Source organism: Podarcis bocagei (assembly GCF_964188305.1).
Source record: "Podarcis bocagei genome assembly, chromosome: 10".
In the NCBI taxonomy this organism is placed as follows: Eukaryota; Metazoa; Chordata; class Lepidosauria; order Squamata; family Lacertidae; genus Podarcis; species Podarcis bocagei.
The window spans coordinates 30,688,624-30,695,811 of NC_138135.1; the positions used below are offsets into that span (position 1 = coordinate 30,688,624).

Below are 7,188 nucleotides of genomic sequence, written 5' to 3' on the forward strand. Positions count from 1 at the left end.
GAACATGAGGATGAACGAGGCTCTGCTGAGGTGCAGCTATTCATGTATTGTCCTTCTGCACCTGCTCCCAGTAGATAGCATAGTTTTCTAAGTACATGGAATATCAGCAATGTTTAAGTTCATGAATACCCCTCAATGATGATTCACTAGATAGGCAAAGCTTGCAGTGGGTACTGGCAGCGCCTGATTTAGGGTGGTACAGGTGATTCCTCAGCACAGGACACTGAGCTGAAGGCACGCAATATAATAAGGAATCATTGTGAAAATAAGAAATATGTTGGGGGAGTATCAAATGTTGTCCTTGCTCAGGGCACCATATTACTAAAGTCTGCCCCTGGTACTGGGACTCTGAATTTTTCCTGGTTCCAATTTGCAGTCCTCAAGCAAGGAAGCACAGCAGCTTACGCACAAGGAATTCTGGGAATAAGTTTTCTGTTAGCTACTGTCCTGAAGGTCAAAGGGGAACATTAGACAAGTGCAATCTTCTTTGTCCACTAACCTTAGGCAATATGCACCAAAACATGTGGGACCCTTAGCTTTGTTGGGCCTCAGGGGAGTCTCTCTCTCCCCCCCCCCCCGCCCTTGCCTCTCCCCCTCTCTGCACCGCTGGCTGTGCATACATATCTGCTGCTGGGGAAAAGCTAGGGATAAAAGGAGGGGCAGAAGTAGTGATGCAAGGAGGAATCAGAATTAGCATGAGACCCTGGTAGCTGCAGGAATTGAAGGTTCTAGTAGATCTGGCATTGACTTGAGAGAGCCATAGCAGGTCAGCAAGATTCAACTGCTGGCACTCACTGAGAGATGAGGGGGTGGTCTACAAGCCTGCAATATAAAGGAAGTCACTGTCTGACAATCTGTGGGTACAAAGGAGGTTCTGCCAAATCCCAACTACTGATCTAGAAAAAGGAAAGCTAGCAGTCTTGTGTGTGTTGGGTTCCATTGGTGAGGGTAAGGTACTTAAATAGCAGCATATAAATACTTGCAATAAATAAATAAATATGCCACTCTTTTTTGACTTTCATTTGTCCCAAGACTGCAGAAGCAATAGGAAAAGGTGCTCTAGCCCCATCCATCAGCCAAAGGAGAAAAGAGCTGCCAGCCACTATGCAAGCAAGGACACCAGCGGAGCAAGGGAAGAGCAGCCTGGCAACAACTGGATATAAATGCCCACTTATAGCTCACCACTTTATTCTGACCTTGAAATATGAACTCTCTCCTCTACCCCCCCCTTCCACTTCTCTTCCCTTGACTTCGTTTGTAAACGTGATGACAGGGACGGCCTCTCATTTTTTTAAAGCTGCTTCGGAAGGTAACATTTTGCCTGAAATGTGGGATAAAATCTAAATAGACAAATAAACAATAGAATGAAATTAATGCTGTGGGGAAATTATACTAAAGAAATGGATCCCACCTAAGCCTTAAGCATTTCTGGGGCAACTGCAGTTGGTGGCAGGAAGGTCTCTATAGCTATTACTGCATCCACTGGGTTATTGTAGGGTATGGTTGCTAAATGACAAACACAGGTTCCAAGACCATCACATTCCACATTTAACACGTTGACAGATAACAATTCAAAGCACTTTCGCCATCTGATGAGCTACTCAATAGATTCTGAACATGAGGATTACCATAGTAACTAGCTCAGGCTCAGTTGGGGGGGGGGCTGAATGCTTGTGGTTTACCTCAGCTTATACTCCCACTTCCTTTTCCTCTGAGCCTTGCCCTGTTGCGCTGACATTTTTTGAGCTGGTTTCAACATTACTGTCAAAGCTAGCAATAATTGAGATAGCTCACCATGCTTTTTACCAAAGGCATCGCTACTAATTAATTAGTAGAAATAGTAGCCTTTGCTACTCTGTTTTTGCCAGGTACAAACCAGCTGTCCATATATAAACAGCTGTGCTCATGGCACATGTCCTTACCTTAAGAGTGAATTACTAAATCTACCATAAATGTAACTACAAACAAAGTCAGATCAGCTGATGGATGACAGCCATTTGTGTCCTGTTTTGGGCGGGGAAGCAGATCCAAGGTGAAATTATCTGCAAAGGCATTTCTCGCTTCAACTGTTCTCTGTTTATAACACACCGGAGACTGGATTGTGTGAGCTGGCATTGGAGGCGGGGAGCAGGAAATCCTTTTGTTTCTTAAGAAACGTATACACCAACATTTCGCCAAAAGGCCACAGGACAGCTTGCAACATCATAAAACAACATCATAACACAAGAACTTAAAAACGGCAGTCTCAATACAATTTATAAAAGCAGCAGTGTCAAACTATTCATAAATCACTCCAGTCACAGTTCCCCTCATCCAAAATCCTGTTGGAAGAGGTGAGTCTTCATCTGTTTCCTAAAAGAAAACAAAGATGTTGCTAGGCGCATCTCGATGGGGAGTGTTCCACAGCCACTCCTCACTTGTCATCTTCCATAGTTTGAGGCAGTATACTTATGAATTCTGGTTGCTGGGAAGCAAAGAAGGAGAGAGTGCTCTCAGGTTCTGCTTTGTGGGCTTCCCATGGACATCTGTCTGGTTGGCCACTGATAACAGGATGCTGGACTAGGTAGGCCTTTGGTCTGATTCAGCAGACATTCCTTGCGTTTTTAAAATATTTGGAGCTGCCACCAAATAAACTCTTGCATGTGGCCTCCAGAAGGTTGCCCATGAGGAAATGCAGCTCTTTGGCTACGTATTTGTTCTGAAACCAGGAATTCACAGAAATGCCTACAGTGCACAGCACTGAACTCAGTAAGATTTACTTCTGAAAGAACATGCGCCGTATTGAGATGCACAGATGCAAATTGTTTTATAACCTTTTGTCCTGGTAAGAACCCTTCAGAGTAGGTCACTATTGTTCTCGCTTCACCTAGGAGAAGCTGCAGCTGAGAGAAGATTACTCATCCAAGGCCACACAGCAAATGCATTGCAGGTGGAATCCAGTCTCCTGGATTCACACTGGATCATTGGCCATTGGACCACAAAAGGTTCAGACAGCCAGTTAACAGATCCAAATAATGTTTTAATGTCCATCCGCTAATCAGAGTTCATGACTGAGAAACAGGTTGCCCAAATCTAGCCAGTAAGAGCTGCAAGTAAACTCTGCCCAGTTGTTTCCCTTCTTCCCTTCTTCTGTGTCACAGTGCTCAAAGAAGGAGAGCAGTGAGATTTCCAGTGAAAGAGAAGAGTGGGGAGGGGAGGCAGTTATTTAGCACAACCACTCCCTTCTCCTGGGTTGACATCAACCATCTGGACCTTTGTTTCCCTCCATTTTCATTGTGTGATGTTTACCTTGGGCCTAGCCTGACATAATAATTATAGCCAAATATTTGCTTAAATTCGGATTGTGGCTTTCATTCCATTCTCCTCTGGCTGAAGACAAAAGAAATATGTATTTGGAAATGTTCCAGCATGTCCCAGAGATGCCAGGACTATGGAATTTGCCAAAGCCTGATAGAAGCATCCAGAACCTTACAGAGGCTTTGATGCATGAGCCATCAAAGCCTATGATTCAAAACCAAGAAGCAATGAAAATGACGTCAAAGAGTTATTCTTCCTGACTTTAGATACAGAACCAGTGGTGGGGATACCTGTTTAGCGCAAAGTTCAGAAGCATCTACAGGAACAAATATCTAATAATTTCATTCCTTGAATCAAAGCCTTTCCCAACATTTTTGGGCACAGTGTCAGCTTTACCCATGGCAGCACTTCTGGATGATCTTGCACTATTTTCTTTAGCATTTACTACATGGTAAATTACTACTATGGTCAGGGAAGTATGCACAATACTAGTGCAGCACTGGAAAACAGATAAGCATCCAACTTGCAGCTGTTTGATACCTGAGAGTATGGGACTGAAAAAACCGTGGAAATACCAACATAAAATTCAGCTTTGTAAACGTATGGCTAAACCTTTTCACATTAAGTGGTATCTTTCTGTTTCTCATACTGACATTGATTTTCATATTATACGACTTCCTGTAAAATAGGCTTTTCGATGGTCCAACTAATTACCGTGCCTTCTGATATTTAGCTTTTAATGTACGATTAATATGTTCATGATTAAAATAGAAGGGTTCTGTATTTTGGAATCAATTTTATACTTAGGAAATGTAATTGTTACTGACAGTGCAATAAAAAGTTTTAAAAATAAATCCACAGTAATGATGATGATGTTGTTGTTGTTGATGATGATGATTTTATTATTTATACCCTGCCCATCTGGCTGGGTTTCCCCAGCCACTCTGGGTGGCTTACAGCATATATAAAAACATAATATAACATCAAACATTAAAAACTTGTGAGTCCTCATTCTATCTGTGGCATGACCACTCACTCTCAAATTTTGCAGAGCTTTCTGTGCAAGAACCCAGGCTCTCTACTTTGACTTCCTGACAGCCATTTTACAACTGACTGCTCAATCTATACAGTTTCTGCCAGGTTAGTAATGCTTCTGGGAGGGTGGTAGGACTCTGATTTCCTGAGCCTGTCTCAACTGCTCCTGTCTCTGCTCCACACTTCAAGTGGCCTGGAGGGTGAGAATAATATGGCTGGCTTTGAGAACTCGGAATTGCTGAATACGAAACCCTCAGTTGCAAGACTCTTTGCGTGCCTGAGGATATCTTGGATATGTACTCCAACCACATCTGCTAAATATGATGTGAATACACATTTAAGAGCATATTACCGGTAATACTACAGCTGTATGTGGGTTTTGCCCCACTTTTTAACTGTCATGGCTTCTCCCATATAATTCTGGGAATTGTAGTTTGGCAAGAGTGCAGAACATTCTCAGTTACATATCCCTACATTCCCACACCAAACTAGGGCTTCCAGGAGGGAAGACTAGTGTACCCGTTTTAGTCTGTAGTGCAGCTATGGCCTTGCTCTTGGTACCCAATACTGTAAGCTGCTTTTGTGCAACGTCCCTTGCAAGCTTTGTTCATAGTACCACCCAATGAAAGTGTAGTGGTTAGAGCCTTGGACTAGGCACTGAGAGGCTGGTGTTCAAATCCTCACTGGGTGACCTCAGGCCAGTCACTGCCTCTCAGCCTAACCTATTTTGCAGGGTTGTTGAAAAAGTTGGGTTATAAATGCAATAATTAAATAAAATCTGTCAAAACTCCATTGTTAGTTTAAATAGATGCTGTGCTTTTTTTCTTTAAAAAAATTGTTTAGGGGTAATAGGGGTACAATACTCTCATTTTCCTACTCATATTGAAATACTGCCCCTAAACAAGGCCAAACTTAAATTCACAAAATGTTTAGGGGTATGTGTACCCCTGCGTCTCCCCAGAAAAAAAGCACTGAATAGACATCCTAATTTCACTCTTATCTAGTCAGAAATTCTAAGCTCTTTTAAATTCAAGGGGTGATTATCAAAGCAATTAACAGATGCTGGGGTACTTTGAAATACACACAGTTTACTGAAAAACATAAAGCAAATAAACAGACTAGCCTCAGAAGATAATCCCAAACTTCTTATGCTATCATTTAAACAAAAAACACCCAGATATAATTCATACAAAAATATATCCAAGTTACAGACTGCTGGTATTAATAAAGCAATTAAAGTGAAATGAGAAATAACCTTTCTTATTGCTCCGCCAGACTGAAGCAGGAAGTAAAACTAACCAGTGAGTAATAATGAAATTTCAGTACCTCTAGACGAGACAAAGTAAAACCATCATTGCTCTCTGCACCAAATGATGCCTTACCTGAAGGCACAAAACCTATAAGGACACCAGAATTTAACCATCATTTTGTTGCCTCCCATGAATTGAAAATAAATCCTAAATCTGCCAGTAAGAATTCTCTGCTCTGAGCAGCACCCCACTTCTGTTCTGAATCACTGAAATACCTAGGCTAGCATTTACTAAGATTACCTACCCACGCTCAAAAAACAGTCTGAGGTATAAAAGGGTTTTTGCAAGGTGCAATTGATTACTCACCAGGTGATAAAACTCCTACAGCCTAAGCACACTGTGTTGTGTTGCTATGCCAGCCTCCTCCCAAGCAAAGTGAAGAGTGCAGAAATCCTGATGGAGACTATTTTCATAAGGTGTGGGGTGGGGAGAGAGGCACTGTTGTCGTACCATGTGAAGCAGAAGAAGACTAGCTCCAGGCAACAGACGACTGTTTCAGTTATTACTTGAACAGGAGGAACAGCACTGATAGAGATGACTCAGTTACCAACCTAGAGCTATTTGTCAGAACTAGAGGACTTATGTCCTACTTTACAGAGGATGGTCCTCTCTTTGAAGGGCTGTCAGAGGGCAGTCCTCTATTTGAAAGGCTGTCCAGTCTACATCTGATTTTACAATAAAGAGCCCTCAGACTGGGGAGCAGGGGCCTTAGCATTTGCCCTTGGACAACAGTGAGAACTTGGATAGCAAGATTGAGCAGATGTGTTTCTATTTAAATTATTATTTTCTAATTTTGCATCTTCTACATATAAATTAGAATATGTAAATTATATACAAATCATCTATCACCTTCCCTTTTTGGTGATGAATTTCTTCTTTTTGGGTGATGCACTGTGGCCACCCCTGTCTTAAAAAAGAAGATGCCAAATGTAGAGCTGCTCTTTAAACCTCATGGTTTTCAGTCTGTGATTGTGGCCTCCTTGAAAAATCCAGAATAACGGGTGTGCACTTCTGTTTGTGACATCAGTTTACCTTATTGCACAAACATCCTAGCTCTTTTGCTGCCCTTTTATCTCATACTATGGGCCCTGGGCCTCATCAGTTAGTTCTGGAACCACATGGTAGTAGGAGGTAAAACATGGTGGTTTTTTTACTACATTCTGCCATTTTACTGTATATAGCTGTATGAATCAAGGCCACTCTGCTATTAGCTTACCAATATTGCTGCTTTCATTCTTGCTGTAGACCAGAGCTTTCCAAACTGTGTGTCACAACATGTTAGTATGTTGGCTGCAGTGTGTAGGTGTGTCACACAAACGCTCCCCGCACTCCTCCCAGGGCTGGAAGGGGGTTAGTTTAACCTCCAGTTTGCTAATAAAACTGAATTAATGTGTCGCGAAATGATGCATGTCTAAAAAGTGTGTCACCAGCACGAAAAGTTTGGAAAGCTTTGCTGTAAATTGTTGTAAATTGCCAGGGCCAGTCCAAAGCATTTGGTTATCTAAGGCAGAATAGCAAATAGCACATACCCCTTCCTTCTCCAAAG

At 42.1% G+C, this 7,188-nt stretch overlaps 1 protein-coding gene across 1 annotated transcript in view; it reads right to left on the minus strand.

The window, feature by feature from the left end:
- MYH9 (myosin heavy chain 9) overlaps window positions 1-6,068 on the minus strand; it is an 82,183-nt gene extending 76,115 nt beyond the window's left edge. Inside the window, exon 1 of the mRNA XM_081210985.1 lies at window positions 5,949-6,068. The gene's annotated coding sequence lies outside the window, so the exon portion shown is untranslated. The remainder of the gene's footprint in view (window positions 1-5,948) is intronic.
- Window positions 6,069-7,188: the final 1,120 nt, after the last annotated feature.